The following is a 24,769-nucleotide window of genomic DNA, read 5'->3' on the forward strand; positions in this document are numbered from 1 at the left end:
GGACAAAGCCTGCTTCTCAGCTTAGTGTTCTTATGAGCATTTCCACAGTTATTAACTGAGAGCTTTCTTTGCCAAAGTTGCCATTTTCGCATTCGCGTATCGTATAGCAAGTACGATTATACTCTATGCCCAGGGAAATCAAGGAAATTTCTATTACTAAAAGATCCTGGACCGAACGGGAATCGAACCCAGACACGTTGACACCCAGACAGCATTGATTTCTAATAATTGAAATTGCGATTTATCTAGTTGTAGCATTAAGGGGACGAAATGTAATTGATCACAGAAAGAAATATTCTTGTAAATTTCAGCTTACAATCATGCACATGAAGGGAATACCAGATTTGTCGCAAATTTAAACATCACATCTTGTAAAATTACAATAACATCATGTAAGTTTCCGCTATACATCGTGTAATCCAGCATGGATTTTTACTGATTACGCGACAATTTGCACAAATTTACATGATGTTGATATAATTTTACACGATGTATCATGTAAATTTGCGACAAATCCGGCATTCCCTTTATTTAACGCTGAAATTTACATGGATTTTTCATTCTGTGATAATATCAAAGTAAAAAAAATAATTGAATATATACACTTCACTTCACTTAACGAAAATAAAAAAAATAATGTGAAATTCCACTTATATCCTTTTACGTAAAAACAATACCAAATAAGTTTAAAGAAACTATTTTATCAGCACACCCAACAGCTAACAGTTTGACTTTGCGAAGAAATTGAATTTTTTGCAAGTATCGTTCGGAATTTGAGTCAAAACGGTACATTCCGTTAAATTCCAATATTTTGTTTACTATGAAATGAGGCGAATAGAAACAATGGAGCTCTGATTGATGGACGGCACTTCTCCGACATCACTGACGTCAGGACCTATCGTGGCGCTAACATCGACTCTAAGTACTATCTGGTGATGGTTAAACGGCGCCCAAAACTCTCCGTCGTTAACAACGTTCGGTACCTACGGCCGCCTCGGTATGACCTACACCGGCTTAAGCAACCGGATGTCGCAATTGCATACGCGCAGCACCTCGAGGCTGCATTACCGGAAGAGGGTAAGCTGGATGAAGGCCCTCTTGAGGGCTGCTGGAGAACGGTGAAAGCAGCCATCAACGAGAGTAACGTCGGGTACGTGGGACGGAACAATTGATTCGACAAGGAGTGTAGGCATCTTCTGAAGGAGAAGAATGCGGACGGTCATGCTGCGACAAGGGACCCGGCTGAACGTGGAGCGTTATAGACGGAAACGACAACAGCAGACCCGCCTTTTTCGGGAGAAAAAACGCTGCCCGCGAGTCGAGATTTGCAGGGATAAGGATGGGAGCATCTTGACGGACAAGCGTGAGGTAATCGAAGGGTAAAAGCAGCACTTCGACGAACACCTGAATGGCGCTGGGAACACAGTCAGTACTGCGGGCGATGGACACCAATCTGCCCCCACTTTAAGCGAGGTTCAGGATGCCATTCACCAGCTCAAGAACAATAAAGCTGCTGGTAAGGATGGTATCGGAACTGAACTCATGAATAATTGTTCCCGGAGAGGCTGGCCATTTGTCTACACCGGCTGATAGGCACAATCTGGGAAACATAGGAGGAGTGAAGGAAGGGTTAATATGCCCCATCTACAAGAAAGGCGACATGTTAGATTGTGAGAACTTTCGAGCGATCACCATTCGGAATGCGGCCTACAAAGTATTATCCAAGATCATCTTCCGGCGTCTTTCACCTGTAGTAAACGAGTTCGAGGGAAGTTATCAAGCCGGCTGCGTTGACGGCCGTTCGGCAACGGACCAGATCTTTACTGTACGCATCCAACGCATCACCTTTTCATCGATTTCAAGGCGGCATACGATAGTATCGATATCGTAGAGCTATGGAAAATCATGGACGAAAACAGCTTTCCTGGGAAGCTCACGAGACTGATAAGGGTGACGATGGAAGATGTGCAAAATTGTGTGAAGGTTCCAGGCGAACATTCCAGTTCGTTTGGATACCGCCGAGGACTACGACAGGGTGATGGACTTTCATGCCTGTTGTTCAATATTGCGTTAGAAGGTGTTATGCGGAGAGTCGGGCTGAACAGCCGGGGTGCGATATTTACGAGATCCAGTCAATTTGTTTGCTTCGCGGATGATATGGACATTGTCGGCCGAACATTTGAAAAGGTGGCAGACCTGCATACCCACCTGAAACGCGAAGCAGCGAAAGTTGGACTGATGGTGAATGCGACCAAGACAAAGTACATGTTAGCTGGTAGGGCAAAACACGACAGGGTTCGCCTAGGTATCAGTGTTACGATAGACGACGATACGTTCTTGATGGTCGACGAATTCGTCTACCCATGATCCTTGCTGATGGCTGACAATAACGTTAGCCGTGAAATACGGAGGTGCATAATCAGTGGAAGTCGGGCCTTCTATGGCCTCCACAAGAAGCTGCGGTCAAAAAAGATTCACACCCGCACCAAATATACTATGTACAAAACGCTCATAAGGCCGATAGTCCTCTACGGGCATGAAACGTGGACGGTGCTCGAGGAGGACTTGCAAGCACTTGGAGTCTTCGAACTTCGGGCACTTAGGACGATCTTTGGCGGTATGTGCAGGAAAACAGTGTGTGGCGGCGAAGGATGCACCACGAGTTCGTCCAACTACGGCGAACCCAGTATCCAGAAGATGGCCAAAGCTGAAGGAAACGATGGGCAGGGCATATTGCAAGAATGCCGGACAGCAACCCTGCTGGACACCATGTTGTTCGCTTCGGATCCGGTTGGTACAAGAAGGCGTGGAGCTCAGCGAGCTAGGTGGGCGGATCAAGTGCGTATTGATTTGGCGAGCGTGGGGTAGAACCGATGATGGAGAGATACGGCCACGAACCGAGTATTATGACGTGAAATTGTTGATTCAGTATTATCTGTTTAGATGTTAACTTAATTAATGAAATAAACGTTTCATATTCTTCATTCTCGAATGCCTTTCTTGTCTAATTTGTACTCCACGATTCCTTAAAGTAATTGTAATCAGACCTACTAGATAAAAATTTAGGAAATTTACAGAATCATAAGATCTTAAATCAGCTATGATAGATTACACTGCAGAACACGGTTTTGTCTCAAGAACCAAAATATCACTATTTTCTTAACCTTTTAGTACCCAAGTTTTTATTTTTGATCTAAGTATATTTATTTTGCTATCTAAACTCGATCTAAACACTTTTTGGACAAGGATTAAATTTTTATTCGCAAATTTATGAATTTTATTTTTTTTATTTTTCTAATTTTTATTTTTGAGCATCCCTATCTATTTTCAATATTTATTGAAGCCTCTTCTGAGTAGGGGGAGATCCCCCAGTACCGGACACTTAAGCCACTAAATTCATAATTCGAAAAATATTGATTTTATGGGCTCGTGTTACCCATTTATGATAAATATTATCATTTTTATAGTGTACAAAAATAAATTTGAAAATATAAATATGAATTTTGACATTGTGTTTTGATGATGTACCAAATTGATCGATCTTGAAAGGTGGCACCCAATACCGGACACGATCTGGAAATGCCTCGAATTCTGTAAATTTGAACATCATTGAATGTGTACACTATAGAAATGGGATTATCATAGAAGGCCGAATTACAAAAGGCCGAATACATTCTAGCCTACCACAAAAGGCCGAATGCACAGAAGGCCGAATCACAAAAGGCCGAATGCACAGAAGGCTGAATCACAGAAGGCCGAATCACAGAAGGCTGAATCACAAAAGGCCGAATCACAAAAGGCCGAATCACAAAAGGTCGAATCACAAAAGGCCGAATCATAAAAGGCCGAATCACAAAAAGCCGAATCACAGAAGGCCGAATTAGAGTTACAAACCTAAAGAATAAAGCTTGAATATGAAAAGAACAAGTCCATGCTTTGTTAAATGCAATCATGTCAGTTGGGTTTATTCTACGACTGGCGTGAGGTGACAAATGTCGGTGTCGTATAGCGAGGTGACAATTCTCGACTCGAGTGAAGTGACTCGCCGTGCAAATCAAATGGAGAGTCACTTCACTCGAGTCGAGAATTGTCACCTCGCTATACGAGACCGACATTTGTCACCTCACGCCAGTCGTAGAATAAACCCAAGTAACCAGTGCGCTATTCTCCATGCGGCGAAGCGAAATGAGGCGGCAAAAGGCCGCCGAAGTCTCCAATATCGGAAGGTTGTGTATAGAATCTATTCGGTGCCATGCAAATAGCAAATCCAGGCGTTTGCCCGGTATAATGCAAGCAGAGGATGTTTTTCCATTTTTAGGTCCGACGAGCGACAGCGAGTTCGGACAGCAAGCGTTTGCCCGGTATAATGCCAACATATGTGCTTATTCTGCGCGGCGTGTGAGTCGAGAAAAGTCGCTCTCACCGCGAGTGACGTGAGACGACTAATGTTAATCAAATGGGAGCGAGTCGACAATTGTCACCTCATTCGACACGTGTCACCTCACACGCCGCGCAGAATAAGCACGATAGTCTTTTACGCAACGAGCAGGAGAATGATTGCTGAGATTGGGTATAACAAGTGTTTAAGATGATTATAGAACGAAGCCACACCTCAAATTTTCAAGAGCACAAGACTTGAGAACCAAATAGCGCTTCGCGAATTTGTCACTACCAGCAAGCAAGCAATTTGATTGATTTTCAACGCGAACTCTTGTCAGATTCTCCAGTCTTGTGCACTTGAAAATTCAAAGTTTGGCTTCGTTTTATAACCACCTTAAGTGATCATAAGAATACTAAGTTAACTAAGAATACTTTTCATCGTACAGTGCCTGTTCGATTTTGAATTTGGCAACACGGAAATCCATGTACACAAAAATCTCACAAAAAAAACGTCCTGGTGTATCGACTGACTTATAAATGGATATGAAAAAGTTAGTTTTATTGGAACTTTTTTGAATTCTGGCATGTGTGTCAACATACACAAGCGAAGTAGGCAAATTTATTAGCGCATTTGCCCAGAAGGACACGCGGCGTTCCCCAGAGGAAAGTAACTACCACGGTTTTGTTCCTTTTTACTTCATTCTTATGATAGACAACATTGCGGTGCTTTATCAAACGCGGTTGTTCATTCTATGGAGCAATACTTGGTTGTATTAAGTGGTTTTCCTTTTGATCTTAGTGCAGCACCAGTTGTTCGTTTGATTTTACTTGTTTTGCAATATGCCATATCGTTTAATTTATACCGTGCGGGATCCCCTAGTACACTTAATCCACTAAATTCATAATTAATAATTTTATGTGATCTTGTTATCCATTTAAGATAAATATATACTACGTGAACATTTTTCATATTGCCAGACCCTTGCGTGTTCCCTCCCATGTTCTTTTATTAACACAAAAAAATAAAATTTTCAAGATTTTTTGGGGATTTATTAAAAATAAGCTGCTTATCCCGAAATTATTTTTTTTTTGGCTTTTGAAATCATTAAAATTCTACATCGATTTTTCCAATATTTGCTGAGATACAGTCGGGTCTCTTATTAAACGCATTCCTATCACGATACACTAGAGCATTATAGGAGACCCAGGGATTATGGGATTTTATCAATTTGGGGGTGTTGTTATCTCGTATGCGTGAAGAGATAGCACAGAACAGTCTTCGCCGAAGTTTCAGCACTCAGTACGATCTACCTTTAGGAGTTGAAGATCATGCTTTTAGTTGAGAACTTGGCCTGTAGGGGCTTTCTCTGACTTACACTATATGAACCTTGAGGGATAAGAATGCAAACTTTGTAACATATGATATCTCTAGATCCTTATGTTTTGGAAGGTTGGTGTCTTCGGAAGAATTGTTTATTTTGATACGAAATTAAGCCACCAGGCGGCGCTAGTGAGCATGGAATGTTTGTATTGCGGATAGCTCAGTGACCACTTACAAAGATGGCGTCTTCGGCAAAGTTGTTCAGTAGCACAAGGGCTAACATTATTTCAGTCAACAGTTTCGAGATTTCGCCACCAGGCGGCGCTAGTAAGCATTTTAGGTGATCTCACGATAACGACAAACAAAATGCATGGTTTGTTAAAATTTTGTTTGATCAAATGAACTATATTCATAGTTTATTTTTGGAAATAACCAGGCATTGCAGAATTCGCTCTCATTTGAGTATGAAGCACGATCAAAGCAAGCAAAGAAAAACATCTCATCTGTTGCGGTCCACGATCGTCATTGTATCGCAAGGTGTAACAAGTCTGATAAATGGAAGCAGCGAGCGAGAGCCCCAAAGAGAGAGCGATGATAAAATCCATTTTTCTCGATTGTTTACCGTTGGGGATAGTTGTTTACCTTTACTGGCACGATAAACAATCCACGAACTTCCAATAGCAATAGTGTCCCCCAGGCTTGGAGCATGTTTAGAGGGGTTTTATCATGCACTACTATCCCCCCAATCTGATCAAAGTTGTAGCAGTATACGATAAACAGTCTCTCATAATGTGCAGCATGTTATGATAGTTACAGAGAGCGTTACGTGAGAGATTCTCTCAATTTTCTCAGGATTCAATCCCTGGAAATAACTATAAATATGTTTGACATCACCTTATATAGCAAACAATAATTATTCCTCACAGTTGTTAACAACTTTATTTTTGATTGAACATGAAATTATGAAAATTCAACAATATTTTATTGGACTAAAAGCTAAATATGCATGAATAATCAATATTTAGCAATGCTCACTCAAAATTTTGTTTTGCTTTAATAACATATCGTTGCTGCTTTATTGACAAAAAAAAGCAATTGTAAAAATCATAATCAAGCGTGCAACGACAAACTATCATAGTTCGAGCTAGATTATCCAAAATTTGGCCATCTTTCGGCTCCAGTTAGCATGTATGTTATGCCTCCCTAATCTACTTGATTAAATAATGATAGCTAATGAACAACTCTGCCGAAGGCATAATCAGGGTGTCTACCACATGGAAAAACCTGGAAACTATCAGGGGATTTTATTCAACCTGGAAAAAAACCTGAAATTCTCAGGAAATTGCGATCATAATCAGGGATATTATTTTGAATCTGTAATTCATGATAGAATTGTTCACAACAAAGGATTTTTGCGTCAGAACCCAGAGCTAACTATTATTTGCCAGTAAATTATCTTGAATCGAAAACACTATTTGAGCTGTTCGATGAGGATCTTTTCGAGTATGAATTGTATCGACTTGCCAAAACATGAATGATTTTTTAAATATTAGATATATGGCGCCGTCCGTATATGCTGAAATTTTTCCAAGAAATCCACCGATCATTCCTACACATTTTTTTTAGGAATTCTGCCTGATGTTTTTCAAGGAGCTCCTGCACAGAATTCTGCAAGATATTATCCATCCATCCATATCCAATTGATTTGTTTTTCTTTTTTTTATTATCTTAGCAAAAATCTGCTAAAATTGATTTCTTCTAGAAATTCTCATTCATCAAGGGTGGCTCAAGAACATACACAATTTTGCTATTTGCTTTAGCAATACGTCATGATTTTTTCTAACAATTTCTCAAGTTTCAGGAAAATTTCATTCATATTTCCCTGAAAAAACTCCTAGATGAATGCTTGAAAAAAAAAATGGAAGACTTCATTTAGAAATCTCTTAGAATTACTGGAGGAATTTCCAAAGAAATTTTATGAGTAATCTCGAAAGTAATTCCTGAAGGTAAAAAAATGCTAGTTTAAATTTTAAATAAATTCTGAAGGACAATTTTGTGAGAAATCCTGAGAAATTCCTATTAGCATCTCTGGAAATGTTTTGATTGAATATTCCACAGTTTTTAAACGGGAGTCTTAGAAGATGTTCTAGAAAGCCCGATGGCAGAATTACCGGATAAAATCATGAAGGACTAAGGGCTTTATTAAAAAAAAAAATGAAATAATATATGAAAAAAAAAAAATTGTGTGTGGTATTTTTTAGAAAAATCTAGGTTGTACATATTTAGAAATATCCAAAACAAAATTCTTGGAGTAATTCCTCAAGAGAAGGAAAATCTCTCAAATAAAGCTCTATCCATCTATCTAACCTAAACAAATCATCAAAGTTATATCTGAATCTTTGGACAAATACCTGAAATAATTTCTTATGAAATAATTCCTTGAGAAAATCATTGAAAAAGCATTCGGTAATACAAACGGTATTATATGTCGTAATGTCACGAAAACTTGAAAATAGTTTTAGAAATATTCTCAGAAAAATGTCTGATCTGATTCCATGAGGTAACGATCTCTTTGCTCTTGATTACTGTTAGGTTTCGTTTTGTTTTTTGATTACTGTTACAATTTTTAAAATTATTGAAAAATATTTGAAATAAAAAAAATCGATTTTGGTAAAACAATCTGGTATTTAACTATTTTTAATTTAAAATTTCGTAACAATAATTTAATTAAGAACTCTCGAAACATCGGTAAACTTATTTTTTATGTTAAAATATCGTCATTAATCCAAATAGTTGTATTTTTTTGTATTAGGTATCCAAATAATCCATGGAAATTAATCTCTTTTTGCACGAGAACGCAGTAATAATATCATGGATATCATGGAATTTCTCAAAGAACTCGCGATGAAATCCTTTAACTCTGCAATAATTTATGTCCTGAATCGTGAGAAAATCCGAAAACAAAATGTTGAAAAGATGAGAAATTATGGTCCAATCAAAATGGTATATTAGAAGATGAAAAAGCTATCGTGGAGAGTAATATATGCGTCAACAACACAATTTTTAAATATGCACACTTTTTTAAATAAACAGAGATGCTTGAAAACCGATAAAAAAATGACGTATCGCCTTAATTTGAATTAAATTTATAATGATTTTAAATAAGGAAAACAATTCGGAGCACACAAGCATAACGGCAAACCATCACAATTTGAAAATTCACACTTTTTATTATGTATCATATATGAATTAAATATGGTCAAACTACAATTTCGGTTAAGCACCTCCTGTCCCCCAGTATCAGACAGTTTGATTTGTTACATCTTTGTAATTTTTGCTTAAATGTCTCAAAATACATTCACTTTTTATAGATTTTATTGATCATGGTATCAAAAATGTTTTATTGCATTTTAATAATAAGAATAATGAAAGTTCAGAACAACGACTTGCACGACTTGCAGACTAATGCATTGATTAGGCAATGTAATAATACTCCTGGAGTAAAAACATTAACTGATGTACAAATTTATAGAATTCGAAACATTGAAAGATCGTGTCCGGTATTGAGGGACACCTTTCATGATTGGTACTAAATTGTATCATCAAAAGGCAATGTCAAAATTTATATTTTCAAATATGTGTACGCTACTAAAATGATAATATTTATCATAAATGGGCTTGATGCAATCAATAGTTTTAATATTTTTAATTTGACAGCTTGGATGTCCGATACTGAGTGATCTATTGTGATTTTAATAAATTTCTGAAATACCAAAATAACTCGGAACTTGTATTGAATAAATTTGTGAATGATTGTCATGAATAAGTAATTCTAGTAGATATTTAGAAGAAAATCTTAAAGGAAAAGAATTCCTAGAAAATTACAATTGTTACAATCCTTCAAAAATATAATGAGTTATTCCTAACGGTATTTACGAAGAATTACTGAAGATTATCCTAGAAGAATTCAATTTAATATCGGGAGGAATTTTGCACCACTCTTCCCCTATGGCTACCTCCATAATTTCTCCACGACTTACTTCAAGGATTGCTCCACAGATTTTTCGCGATTCCCCAATGAACTTTTCTCAGCCCTCAGAACTCCCCAGGAATCTTGCCAAGTGTACATAAACAAATTTATATTTCTTCAAATATTGATCAATTAATGCAATAAACGATTCTTCCAGAAGCGTGGGTTCGATCCGCACTCTAATCGGGAGAAGCTTTTCGTCAAAAAATCTTTATTTTATGTATGGCTACGGACACTGCCTTATGTTGATGATTGATCAGCCTGTTCAAAGATTGATGAAGATAGAGTCTTTTAATAGTATACATCTGAGAATCACGTCAGTAATTAACCCTGAAATCTGCCTGGGAATTCCTTCTGTAATTTCTTTTAGGGAAGAAAGAAAGATAATACCCTTTTCATAGAATTCATACAGACAATTACTTGCATTTTTGCCATGTTATTTCCTACTTGAAGCTGTCTCTAAACCACGTGTTTTTTTTGCTCAGGAGTTAAGATCCTTTCCCCTATTGCGGTATTTTGTACATACAAAAATTTTGAAAAGTGTATCGATTGTGTTCAGAAACGCCCACCACCCCCGACATCCCCTTATATAACTACAGTATTGGACAAAACATTTGCAACTTTTTCGATTTTCCATACAAAATGACCAACTTTGGTACACTAGATCTTCAGTTATGTATGGACCGATTCAAATGAAATTTTCACAGAACCTCAGATATAACTTGAATTTTAACATATATTTTTGAATATTTTTTCCAATCACGAGTTTATGAGTAATAACGGTTTAACTAAAGTGTAATTTTTGACGAAAAATTCAAAACGATTTATCGCAAAATCTGATAGCCTTACACAAAAACTGTCTTTAGCAAACTTGTTCATCTCGTTGAAATCTATAACTTTGCTGAAGATACCATGAAGCTATTCCTTCAATATGTTTAGTTATGTCATTTATAAAAAATCATCAAAAAATTCACTTTAGTTAAACCGTTACTGCTTTTAAACTTGTGATTGGAAAAATCATTCAAATATATATGTTAAAATTCAAGTTATGTCTGATGTTTTGCCAAAATGTCATTCAAATCGGTCCATAAATAACTGAGATATAGCTTACCAAAGTTGGTCATTTTGTATGGAAAAGTTGCAAATGTTTTGTCCAATACTGTACGTAGTTTATGGGCAGCTCCTTTCGGGTGTTTCAGGTGGTAAAAAGACGCTTTTATGCTCTGAGTGCTAATTAGTTTTAGCAATAACTAGCAACTAAAACAAATGTCAAAATAATAGACTAATATCTGAGCACTGGCATGGGAATACTAAAACACACACGAGGGTTTAAGACATCACGAAATTTACGGTGGTCAACTAACATACATTTCTTCGCCTTCATTAGCCGAGTGATTAGGGTCCGCGGCTATAAAGCAAAGCCATGCTGAAGGCACCTGAAGGTGTCTGTGTTCAATTCCCGGTATGTCCAGGATCTTTTCGTAATGGAAATTTACTTGACTTCCCTGGGTATAGAGTATCATCGCCATATGATATACGAATGCTAAAATGGAAACTTTGGCAATGAAAGCTCTCAGTTAATAACTGTGGAAGTGCTCATTGAACACTAAGCTGAGAAGCAGGCTCTATCACAATGAGGACGTAATGCCAAGAAGAAGAAGACCATTCTTCGCCATCGGTAGTATCATCACTTCCGCTATCCTTTTTTGCTCCTTTGCACCAGTAATAATGGGGCGTTCCAATAATAGTGAGTTTCAATGGGAAATCAATGTAAACCACTATTATAGGAACAGAGGTTACCAAATATCACTATTACTGGAACATGTTCCAGTAATGGAGGAAATGCTTTTTATCATTCCAAGATTATTTTTTACGTTAAACAAAATAGAAAAGCTTTCGAATGACGCATTCAGATACGAAAAAGTGCTTTCGTGATTTTTTGACGATTTTTTATTCCTCAACCCGTTAATATTGCCTCTATCACTGGTACAGACGCCCTAACTATCCAAAAAGTATCCGCCTTTTTCGCCAGAGAAAATAGATCCGCGCTAACGTCTCCCGGTACTTTTTATGTTGATCTGCAGCATTAGCCTTCCGTGGAAGCACTGGTCCCTCCTCGCTAGAAAAACTTCCTCCGCGTTTCCCTTGCGCCTGCGAAACCGTCGAACTCATCATATTTTCATTCACTGTAAAATTACGGCTATTGATGTCAGAGATCATCGACAGCTGGGTGCAGTCCGGATTGAACTCCTCGGCCGTCAATTGGCCAGCATCGTTCTTGGTCGGAGTGGAAGACTTTATGCCGCGAATCTCATATTGAGCGACCGGCAAAGCGTAATCTGCCTCGACGCTGTCCACAATCCAGGCCGGAGAAAGACACTCCTTTTTGCATGGCTCCTTGAAATTTTGCCGATCCAACACTGTTCTTCTCCAGGATCAGTATATCGGTTATTTCCGATTTAAACGCTCCAATGTAGTTTCCCCCGTTGCTCTCGATCAGTTGCTTGTTCTGGTTCCTTTTCTGCGTGGACAATCCGGGTGAGGTTATCGGCAACAAGTAGAACACCGAAAGGGCATATTTGGAGAATACGAAATCCGTTGTTTTACCCAGTCTGAGTGCATAATCTTCAGCTTGATCTCGGCGGCCGTCGACGCCACCAAATGATTGCAGCTGGCATTAAGAATGTCCAGGTAATATCCACTCATATGGCGCACCATCCGGCTGATTTCGTTCTTTTCGATTGTAATCCGGAACTGCAGATCGTTAGATTCTTCATGGCCGTCATCAGCACCGGATACTTTCCCAGGGAAACGCTTCATTGTCCAAAAAGCAGCTGATCAAACACCGGGGTACGATCAGAACCGCTGGACTGCCGGATGTTTTCGTAAGCCGCTCCGGAGAACTGTTCAAAGACGTGCTCATAGTTTCACTTCTCGATTGTTGTTATTCACTGGCACTCGTGGCATTAATTATTGAACGTTTCTAAACTTCCCGAAAAAGATTTTTCCGACGAAAACGCGAGTTTACCAAAATTTTCCGCACAAAACTTCGATCACGAACCCGACCCGGTTTTTTCTCTTTCAGTTCGATTGAAAACTTGAAACATAAACACCATAACATGCAATTAGGGCGAATTAGTTTCCATCTTCACCAACAACAAAACAACAATTTGGGTTTATTCGTAACTATTTTCGAAAATATGTTATAATTAGATTTGATTCGATAGGTATTAAATTCAACGGTGATTATTCTCTGTAAAATATGAATGGTTTACAAGGCATCAGATTTTAAAGCTCAATGTTTGCAAACTGGGTTCCGCCCTAATCGCAAGTTATGCTAGCTTATCATGATTGACGTTTCTGTTAATGAACACATCTGAATGTGAGGTTCACTTCGTCACTCGCATAGAAATGAACTTGTCACCTCATTCGAGTCGACTCTCGGAATCGCAATAAAAAGTTCATTCGAGAGCGAAGTGACTATTCTCGACTCCTCTCACCCCAGTCGTGGAATAAGCACAATTGATTCTGTAAGCCTTCTTAAGGCTTGCCATATTCAAAATAGGTAAATTTAATTCGTGGTCATTATTACGGCGATGAAAGTTTTAATAAAAACAACCATTAAATTTTGAAACGGTTCAATTTAGGCAACATGAAAATTTTTGCATGTTTCCAAAATCGAACAGGCACTGTATACCCTTCCAGTTTTCGCGAGGTTTTTACACTTATGTTGTACAACATACAACAGCATGACTACTTTAAGTTCCAATTATAGAACTTTTTTTGGTGTGTCAGCCAGTGCTGTTGAATGTCAAAATTTTTGAAAATTTAAAATGTTTATAGCACCCTCCCAAGCGAAACATCAGCAAATATTGCCAACCGATAGTAATTTGGAAAAAGTCACCGGGAAAAACATTTTTGAATGACTTTTTCACGGGGAAAGATGATATTAGTAATATTTAATTGACAATGTCACGTGATATTCATGACATTTAACAGCTCTGGTGTCAGCTAAGAATAGACCAGCTGACACACCCAAAAACCACTAACCATACACTCTTATTCAGCTAGTAATGTTACTTGTGCATCTTGTCCCGCTTACCTTACTGTAAAAATGTCCATAATATTGTAGAAAAATGAGGCTTTCCCTAAAATTTATTTATTTATATTTCGGCCTTCTGTGATTCGGCCTTTTGTGATTCGGCCTTCTGTGATTCGGCCTTCTGTGATTCGACCTTCTGTGATTCGGCCTTCTGTGATTCGGCCTTTTGTATGTTTCGGCCTTTTGTGCTTTCGGCCTTTTGTGATTCGGCCTTATGTGATTCGGCCTTTTGTGATTCGGCCTTTTGTGATTCGGCCTTTTGTGGTAGACCCATAGTTTATAATTATCAATTCAATGCAATTGCAACATTTACAAAAATAATTTACGATGTTGTTATGAATGTTCATTCTTCTTAATTTTATTGCATGTTTGATACCATGGTCGACGGAACCCATGAGAAATGAAAGTATTTTGAGACACTGATGCAATAATTACAAAGATATCATATAACAAATCAAGCTGTCCGAAACTGAGGGACAGGAGGTGCTTAACCGAAATTGTAATATGTCCATATTTACTTCAATTATTGCTAATGGCTTTGGAAGTTGGATTTTTGATGCACTTTGCCCATCACACTTTTTTCTTGTGCACACACAGTTGCCAGAAAACAAAATGTAAATATGTCAATTATTAAACTTTTTGTATGAAACACTTTGAAAAGTCCATGCGACTGGCAACCCTTCTCATCTGTTTGACAACAATAAAAATAAGTAGCAAGTCAATATCAACAAACTTGCTTTTCTGTCCTCGACCGTAAACAACGTTCCTGTGTTTTTGATTTGTTTTGAGGTATTTATATAAAAATTGTGGTAAAACAGTTTGGTTTCATACGAATACTGGTGATTTTGATACTTTTTATAGCTCAATGGAAGACGACGTCGAAAGTGATTATGATAACCGTGCGGAAGAAGTAAATCCATTGGATGACGTGAACTTGGAGGACGATTCCGACAACTACCCAGTTGAGGCCCTGGACGAAGACGATCATCCCTTGGTTCTTCCCTTGGATTATGATGACGGAACGGAAGATTCCATGCTCAGATACGACGAGCATGATGAGCCGATGGATAAATCTGTTAGCGCGAACCAAAAAACCAACTTGTCGCTGTGTGCATCTTTCTTCAAGCGTCGATTTGTTGGTGAGACATCCGGCAGCCTCGTAGCATCCGAAATCATTTCCGGCGATTCCGTAAAAGAAGTTTTAGAAGGAATGTGGACGATTGTTAAGACAATCATTTGCCGTGAAGTGATTTTCATCGATGAGGATGGAAGCCAGACACCGAGGTGGAGCGACGATGAGCCGACGGTAGACGACATGCAAAAATTCGTCTACTTGCAAAATCAGCGCAATCGACGGCGTGTGAACATCGATCAGATAAGCAGCAAATTGCTTATCAGCTGGCGCGGTAAGGATATACGAGTACACGTTCACATTTCCTGTAAACAACTATGGGAGCTGGTTGACAAGCAGTTAGTGAAGTTTCAACATACTGACCGAGCAGGTGCACCCAACAATCAGTCTCTTTCTCAGCTAGCTGATGAACTTCGAGAGCTACATGGCAGTCACTTCACTGGACACGTGAGCTCATGGAAACTATGGGCAAACTATATCCACACGGTGCCAGCGCATGAAAGAGAAATGAGAAAATCGGAGCTACCACCACATTCCATCATCAAATTTTTCAGATCTGTTCCAATTTCGGAAGCTGTGAAGTTAGAAAGCACTCGACAGGGATTATCTGTCGCACGTACAATCAACGATGCCTTTTCCACGGAACTTGCAGAGTTGGAAGAAGAAGCTGACCAGTTGATTGCTCTGGGACAGAGGGTGAAACATCGCATAGCTGCCCTACGAGCGCGCTCTTTGATTAATTGCAGTCTAGTATCAGCCATGCAAGAATCTACAAGACCGGGAGAAAACGAAATCAGTCGTTCGGTTGCTGAAAGGGTAACGGATATGCTAGATGTAGACCACATGTAATAATAGCAAATCGATTTTTTTTAAAGTTTTATTTGATGTTTTTGTTGAAATAAATGGAAAAAAAATCGTATAATATCGAATTCAATTTCTGTAATAATTTGATGATCACTTATTCGTCATTTTGAGACAATCCAATCGAAGGATCAAAGGTGCCGCCAGGTAAATAGCCACAATGTTTGAAAATTTTGGAAAAATTGTAATTCTCCAGTGCCATGAAAGTTTCAAGAGCCAGCAATGATAATTTTTCGTTTTTGTTTTCAACATATGCTTTCCTTATTCGTGATTTTGTCATTTCAAACATCATCTCTATGGGATTGAAGAACGGACAATAAGGAGGCAGAAATACTGGTATGATGCCCACAGATCGTAGGTAAAGGATGATATTGGGATCGCAATGGATCCTGGCCCCATCCATTACCCACACTGAATTGGCTCCAGGATATCGACGTATTTTATTGTTCTTCAAACAAAACTCACGACAACAATCAAAAAATATTTTCCTCGTGAATGTTCCTTCCGTTTCAAATGAATATAGAACTCCGTGAACACCCAGGAAACACAGGAATGAGGCTCTAGGGCGGCGCACAAATTCCCCACGAAAAACTAGACGTTTCCCTTTAGCTCCATAGCCGCGGTTCCTCAACACACCGTTGTTGTCTATCGATACCTCATCAAGGAACACTAAATGATAGATGTCCCAATCGAATGAGTTCATTTCTGCGCAGTATCGTAGAATTTCGTACTCTTTAATTTGAATAGCCCTGCGTTCTAATGCCTTCCAAGTAAGTCCTTCAGCGTGCAAAATTCTGCAAATACTGGAACCACTGATTTTTACCTGAAAATGTTGGTAGAATAGCTCTTGACATTCCTCCAGGTACAGCACCGGATTTTGATGGTACAAGGCCACGATCCATTGCCGATGTTTCGCACTGAATTTTCGGAACACTTGGTGGCGTTGCTTGGAAAAAATAAACCAGTTTCCTCGTAGGCATCTATCCAGCTACTGATGGTTGATTTGCTCTTCCGGTATATTAGGGCAAGCTGGATCCTTGTTATTCCGAGAAAATAATAGCCGTAGAGGCAATGATACTTTGTATTCGTGCTGGCGTGTTTATGCTGAACGTTCTGGAGGATTGCGTTGACCATTTTGAGGACAGAATGTTTTATTTTTTCAACAAAAAATAGATCGAATGGTTTCAGAACCAGATAATTAGAAACAATCAAAACAAAACAGTCACTTCAGACCATCAAACAACAGATGTTCAATTTTGACATTAGTCGATGTCAAAATTGTGTCAGATCAACATGGTTGCACTTATGATCACACTTCTGTAACCGTCACACTTCCATACTGTGCGGTTCGATTTGGTGGGAACAGCGCAATATGGTACAAAATACATTCATACTATCAAATTAGGATTACGTTCGATCATGCTTGCGGGATCCAAAGTATTTTTTCATATTCAAAATAATTACTAAATAGGCTCAAAATTAAGAAGATACGTCAATTTTTTAAAGATTTTCAAACTTTTCTACTTTTTTTAGAAAGGGATGCATATTTCAAGGATGTGTTATTCTACGCAAACATTAGTCTACATAATAGCTTTCTTTTCTACTAATACACCATCTTGATTGGACCATGATTTCTCAATCAGAGCGTTAATGATTAATCATAAATGTAATCATGATTAATGATTAATGATTATGATTAATCAAAAATGTAAATCATTAATCACCAAAAAATAAGAGTTAATCATTAATCACTAATCATAATCATTGCAATATTATATTTTAATCAATAATCATTAATCATAATCATAAAGATCGCAAATTTTATTCAGTAATCATAATCTTAATCAAAGGTTAAACATATAATCAATCATCAATCAATCATTGAACAAAATTCAACTAATTTAACAACATTGCTTTCTAATGTATACATAAATTTTGCATTTTTAATATTATGTGACAAGCACAACGATAATTCATGCCCAAGAAAGTTCAAAATCCAACAAAGTACAGCATGGCTTTTCTTCATATCCGCGGACGCAACCATAATACTAAGAAAGACCCTTAAGTATTTCCTACATGTAGGACAGTGCCTTCTTTCAGTTGTTTTCGATGCGAATCCAAATACCCGCTACCGTTATATATGAAGGATTGCTTTTTATATGTGCAGAACATCAAATTTCGACCTAGCACTAATTTATAAGCCATTCATAAGTTTTTTGCATACTTTGTATGAGAATCTGAAAATTGACGCAACATTTTTGTAGATCGAAAATATCCGTAGATCGTAGATGTAGATCGAAATCCTCTTTCCCTATTAGGTGGTAATTATGCCAATAGCTCTCTCGCTGATTTTGTTCATGTTGGATGTTTGCAACTTCGTTTTAGCAAATTAATCACAATTTGTAATCACAACCCGTTTTGAATGAAATATAGATTCAATCAAGAAATGGCGGATTTTTTTCAATACATTGTTTGAAAAAATATTTGTTTCATTTTTTTCATAGAGATGCCATTAGGAAATTTCTACCAATGTTTAAACTGATTCCGCCCAAATTTCTCCAAAGTTTTGTTTTTCAAATTCTAATATCTAATACGTTAATAATTTCTCGAGACTGAATTCAATGACTTGGTTTGCCAAAATTCATGAAGTTTAATATATCCAAAGCTAGGTTTCAGAACTACCAATAAAGTGCTTCACTTTCACTGGAATTGTTAAAGTATGAATAAACAACTTATTGAATTTTAACGCTTCACTTTACAACAAAAAATACTAAAATTACTTCACAAGATAAGCAACATATTAGAATTTACCGGGATTTGCTCGGCTTACCAATGTTTTTTACTATACTCTCTTTTTTTAAATCATCTTTTTTACCAATATATTGAACAACCCGGCATGTGTTAAAGTTATTCAATAACACTTGTAACATCCGTTTATAACTTGATAATTTATTAAGTTTTATGTGTCGCTAGCTACGTTTCAAATCCATCACGATTTGTGATTAAAAACTGTAATTAAATGGCTTAATAAAAAAAATTAACGAAGGTCAAAAGATTATTATATACGATTGTTTGTTAATCATGAGTGATATTCATCATGATCTAGTCTTAGTGTATTGGTTGCATACTGCAAGTCATTTGGTGCATATATTCGGACATTTAATCATTAATTATTGAATGATTAATCATTAATCAATGATTAATCATTAATCAATGATTAATCATAAACACAATAATTAAATGACTTGAGATGCCTCAAACACCTTGAAGTATGAAAGGAATGCATAACACTCATAAACATTTAATGATTTACTCATGATTTAAAAAAAATCCAAATCAATTAACTCTCAGCATGATATTTCATTTAATCATCATTGTTTTAATCATGATTAACATAATGCTCTGCTCTTGAACCATCCTTCTTTAGACTCAGTCTGCAAAATAATGAAGCTTGATAAATCTCTAATAAATTTTGGGGCTCGATATGTAAGTGACTACTAAATCTTAGGGGGGCTACTGCAGCACTCCGTAATCAAATTCAGAACCATCGTAATTTTCGAATTAATAACCGCAGCTCTGAAAACAAACAGCAATCGAAATCATGTTTGACATCAGGCAAGCAAGGGTTAATCATAATCATTAATCATAATCTCTAATCATACTGAGTTTAATCATTAATCATAATCATTAATCATCTAAAATTGAAATTTAATCATTAATCATAATCATCAATCATATCTTGACTTAATCATCAATCACAATCATTAATCATGACTTCAAAAGTTTTAATCATTAACCGTAATCATTAATCATGATAAAATTGAATTTAATCATTGATCACATAATCAATCATTGCGACCCGTTAATCATTAACGCTCTGTTCTCAATGTTTCAACTTTGTCCGGTATTGGGTGCTGTCCGGCACTGGGGGTCTCCCCCTACCGATTTTTGACAATAATATAAATTTGCAGGGATTGAATCCTGAGAAAAATGAGAGAATCGCTCACGTATTGCTCTCTGTAACTATCATAACATGCTGCACATTATGAGAGACTGTTTATCGTATACTGCTACAATTTTGATCAGATTGGGGGGATAGTAGTGCATGATAAAACCCCTCTAAACATGCTCCAAGCCTGGGGGACACTTTTGCTATTGGAAGTTCGTGGATTGTTTATCGTGCCAGTAAAGAAAAACACCAATCCCCAACGGTAAACAAGCGAGAAGAATGGATTTTATCATCGCTCTCTCTTTAGGGCTCTCGCTCGCTGCTTCCATTTATCAGACTTGTTACAGCTTGCGATACATTGACGATTGTGGACCGCAACAGATGGGATGTTTTTCTGTGCTTGCTTTGATCGTGCTTCATACTCAAATGAGAGCGAATTCTGCAATGCCTGAAAATTTGAGTTATGCAGTACTTTTGAGAATATAAAATTTCTTATATTTTTCAAGCACATATTTCATTTTCCGTGTAACTAACGGAAAATTCGATTTGAAATTATTGCATTTTCACCAGGCTCTTCTTCTGTGATAGGTTGATTGTAGAAAAATAAAAAATGTTCAAATTTTTGTATTACACGTTAAATTAGACCCAAGCATTTGTTGGTTATAAAATAAACCAATTTTTGAAACATTTTTCAAAAATACAAAAATGTATCGAAAGTCGTAAAAAAAGTTGCCTAATGTGCGTGTTATGGCCTAAAGTACAAACCTAAAATAAAATAATTCTGATTTCCGAGCTAAGAAAAAATACACAAAATTCCAAAGTGTACACCGTCTGAAGGCGGGTTTGAGTATTCCAGGGTGCAGTTAGGGTTGTATAATTCATTTCCGTTTTCAAAAATATCATAACACGTCTAGTTTTTGAGATGTATTGAAAATGCAGAATTTGACGATTTTAGTGAACTTGCATGGAAGTTTACTACCTTGTATGGCAATTAATTTGCTTGAGTCACCACAAAATTCAAACTTAATGTGTTTTGAAATACTTATCAAAAAAGTTCATAATATTTTCGATACCCAAAAGTTATTTTTTAGTGATTTAGAAAAGTATTGAATTTTGCCATATAAGAGAAACGGAACGAATATTGTATGGAGAGACTGCAAGCATGTTAAAAAATGTCGATTTAATCTAGGTATAATCACAGATATGTGATATAATAATGTAATTTCAATCAAATTATATCGTAAATGAAAGTTGAAGTCCTATTCTGCATGTTTGATGCAGCAGATCACCCAAAAATGATAAGTCATACTTTATAATTCATCGAACATCAATAAAAACAGTGTGTTGTACAAATTTGGTGGTCTGTAGCTCAAAACTGTGACGTACTGGAACATTTCTGACAACGGCATCAAATTAAGCAAAACTCAATCTACTAGAGACACATAATTTGGTCATTTTTGTTGTGCTGTGTTATGCACGAATACGGCTTATCGGACAAACTGATGAGATTGATCAAGGCGACGATGAAACGAGTGATATGCGTAGTCCGAGTATCAGGGACACTCTAGAACCCCTTCGAATCTCGCAAAGGGTTACGGCAAAGTGACGGCCTTCCGGCCCTACTTGGTTTCGCCGACGACACTGATGTTGTTGCACAGAACTTTGAGACTATGGCGGTTACGTACGTCAGGCTAAGGGCTGAAGCAAGGCGAATCGGACCGAACTTCAATGTGCTAAAGGCGAAGTACGTGATAGCGAGGGACTAAAGCAGGAACACGCCACGCCACCTATATTGAATTCAAATTGATGGTGATGAAATCAAGGTGGACGAAGAATTCGTATACTCGGGCTCACTTGTGACCGCCGACAATGACACCAGATGGGAGCAGAACTCTTCGATGGAGCAAAGTTGGCCATCGCACGAAGTCAACTATGTACAAGACGCTGATTAGACCGGTACTCCAGTATGGGCACGAAACATGGACTCTACGTGCAAAAGATCAACGTCCCTTTCGAACGGAAGGTGTTGCGGACCATCTACGATGGAGTTCAGATAGGAGACGCAACGTGGAGAAGGCGAGTAAACCATAAATTACATCAGCTACTGTGAGAACCAACCATGGTCCTCGCAAATATGGAAGGTTGCGTTGGGGCGGGTATATCCCCAGAATGTTAGATAACTATCGGTGAAAATGGTTCTCGAAACGGTAACGAGGTGCGCAGCGAGCAAGATGTTGCGATGGGCAGCCATGGACCGAGTCGAATGGAGGTGTCTCCTACGTACAGAAAAGGCCACATAGTCTGACTGGAGAGGTAAGTAGATCTTAGACCATCCCAAGGTTCCTTGAGTATAACTCTGCTCTGTAGGCTAGGGCTAAGTGTTCGTCCATGAACCACGTGGCCATATATGGGGAAAAGATGTTTGGACAAAGGCCACGATCCATAAAAAAATTCAATTTATTTATCTTGTGTTTTATGGACAGCTTCTGATACATACTATAAAACAACAGTTGATCCCATGCCTGTCAACCGCTTCAGCAATCAATTTATTCAATTGCGAAATGATGCAACGCATCCCAAGGAACAATTGGTAGCTTTTAAGATACTTACGTGTTTAATACAAGCTGCATATCAGCAACCATTGCTGAACAAATTTTTAGTTGAATCATTAACTGAATAAAATTAATTTCCGCTTATAAAAAAGCTGTTATTCCACTTGCAGTTTGTGTTTTGAATAAGAGCTGAATAAACCTCCGAAAATGCAAATATAGTAGCTTTTGTTCTACAACACATAAGAAGTTTAACAATTGACTGATTAAAAGCTTCTATAGGTTGTAGCCATAATTTTAGCAGCATATTGAACATTTGATTAACAATAAACCGTACAAAAGTTACAGTGTCTAATACTTAAAATGTTGACCAGCATGATTAGTAAAACTTATAAACAATGTGAATAACAGTATATGAGTATGCTCTTATTCAAGCAAAACATATCATGTCTTTTTATGTTATTTTCAAATGTTTCAAATGTTTTTCAAATCAAATCCAAGACGTGCATGCGATGGATGGATTAACGTAATGGACGTAATGGCGACGTAATGGATCAACGAGGGTAAAGTTCGAATCACATTGGATTAAAAATATCAAAATTTAAATTTTCCAAATGTGGTGATCATCATCTGCGACGTTATTGATATCGGAAAAAGTTACTAATCATAACATTTTTAATGATAATCGAAGTATAAATAATAATTTAACAATAGTTACATGAAAGTGGTTACCCAACTAACAGACAAGTGTCACAAATAAACATACATAGTTAATTGTTGTTGAATAATGGTAACAGCTGAAAAAATGCCCTACAAAGAGCTGAGAAGATGGCATTTAGATCCAAATTTAAGTCAATGTTCAACATTTTTCATTGGAATGAATAATAGTAGAATCAACACTTATTAAACTTCTCCAAAGAATCTCTGCCGACTTGTCAAGATTGTTTTACTAATGAGTTGAACAAGTCATTTTTCCTTTTATTAAAGAGTCAATATTCCACCAAACAAATATAATTATGTAAACAGATGTACAGGAGACGAACTAACGTTTTGGTTGCTTCGCACTTCAGCTGTTTCCATGTTTAACATGAACATGATTAAAAGCTGAATAGGTATTTTATAAAATCCTAATACAACATAGATATATCATCCAAGCAGGTCATCCAAAGAAGTCCAAAATAACGATTACTAAACACATTGTTCAGCAACAAAGAAGCCTTACAAAAGAGGTCACACCATAGCCAAATTTTTGAAAAAATGGACAAAATATCTAAAAATTGCGTTGTATTCCTAATGTATTGCAATGTTCAACTTACTAATATTATTATTATTTATCTTTATTTGAGTGGTTTTTCGCCCTTGGCGAATTCGCCACTAACTTACTAATATATAAAAACATGTTGGATACAATAATAACTTATGCTTTCTCAATACAATATATAATTATGTTTAGAAAATATTTTGAATCAGACTTCTGACGTAGGATTATTGATTGAAATATATATTATATTTGTATAATATTTAATATTTGGAAAAAGTACGACAAATAATTAAAATATTAACCTAGTAGAAATATTATACATTTAATAAATGAATTTTAATATAGTTAGATGAACAATTCAATTGAAGTTTTAACAAGTTAAAACTTATTATTAAATTCGATTAATCATTTCAGACTTTTTACTTTGTAAATTAACTTTATTTTTGACCAGCATTGAAATAAATTTTCTCACTGTGCGCTATAAATAGCCGACTGAGTTCAGCTCGCATCAGTACTGAACAGCAGCAGAAGTAATGCGCTTATTCAGTTGTTGATCAGCATAGCACGTGTTGATTAGTTATTGTTGAATAGAAGCTCAAGCATGATCAATAATCAGCTACAAGAGGTTTATATTGGGCACTGGAAGGCTGATATATGAATTCAAGGATGACGCAGATGGCAAGGTATACCGCTGACGATGGGAAGGTCTCGAGTTTGAATCCAGTATTCAGGTAATTATTAAAAGTGTGGTTATTAATTCATGGAAAAGGTATACACTGCATTTGATGTATACAGTGTTTTAGCTATTTTTAGTCATTTATTTGTTTTCAATCAATATTGTGGCAGTTGAATAAAAGCTGAGATGAATGCTTATAAAGCGATTTTGAAGTTGTAGAATAAAGTCAATATACAACGACACGCTTTATAACTTCTCCAAATTTGTATGAACAACGCCTGAACAAAGGCTTCACTTGGAAATAATTGAAATTTTGTTCAACATGATGCTGAGTTAAACTGCAATAATGTAGTTTGTTAAACTAGCGTTGTTAAATCATCAATCCTTATTAAGCTAAGTGAAACCTGAATAAACATCATTACAATATATGATTACAGTCACTAAATGATAAGAAGCTTAATAATTTCGCCAGATTTGCTTGAACAATGTGTGCGTAGCAGCTGCAAAG

The sequence above is a fragment of the Aedes aegypti genome, chromosome 3, assembly GCF_002204515.2.
Source record: "Aedes aegypti strain LVP_AGWG chromosome 3, AaegL5.0 Primary Assembly, whole genome shotgun sequence".
Taxonomy (NCBI): domain Eukaryota; kingdom Metazoa; phylum Arthropoda; class Insecta; order Diptera; family Culicidae; genus Aedes; species Aedes aegypti.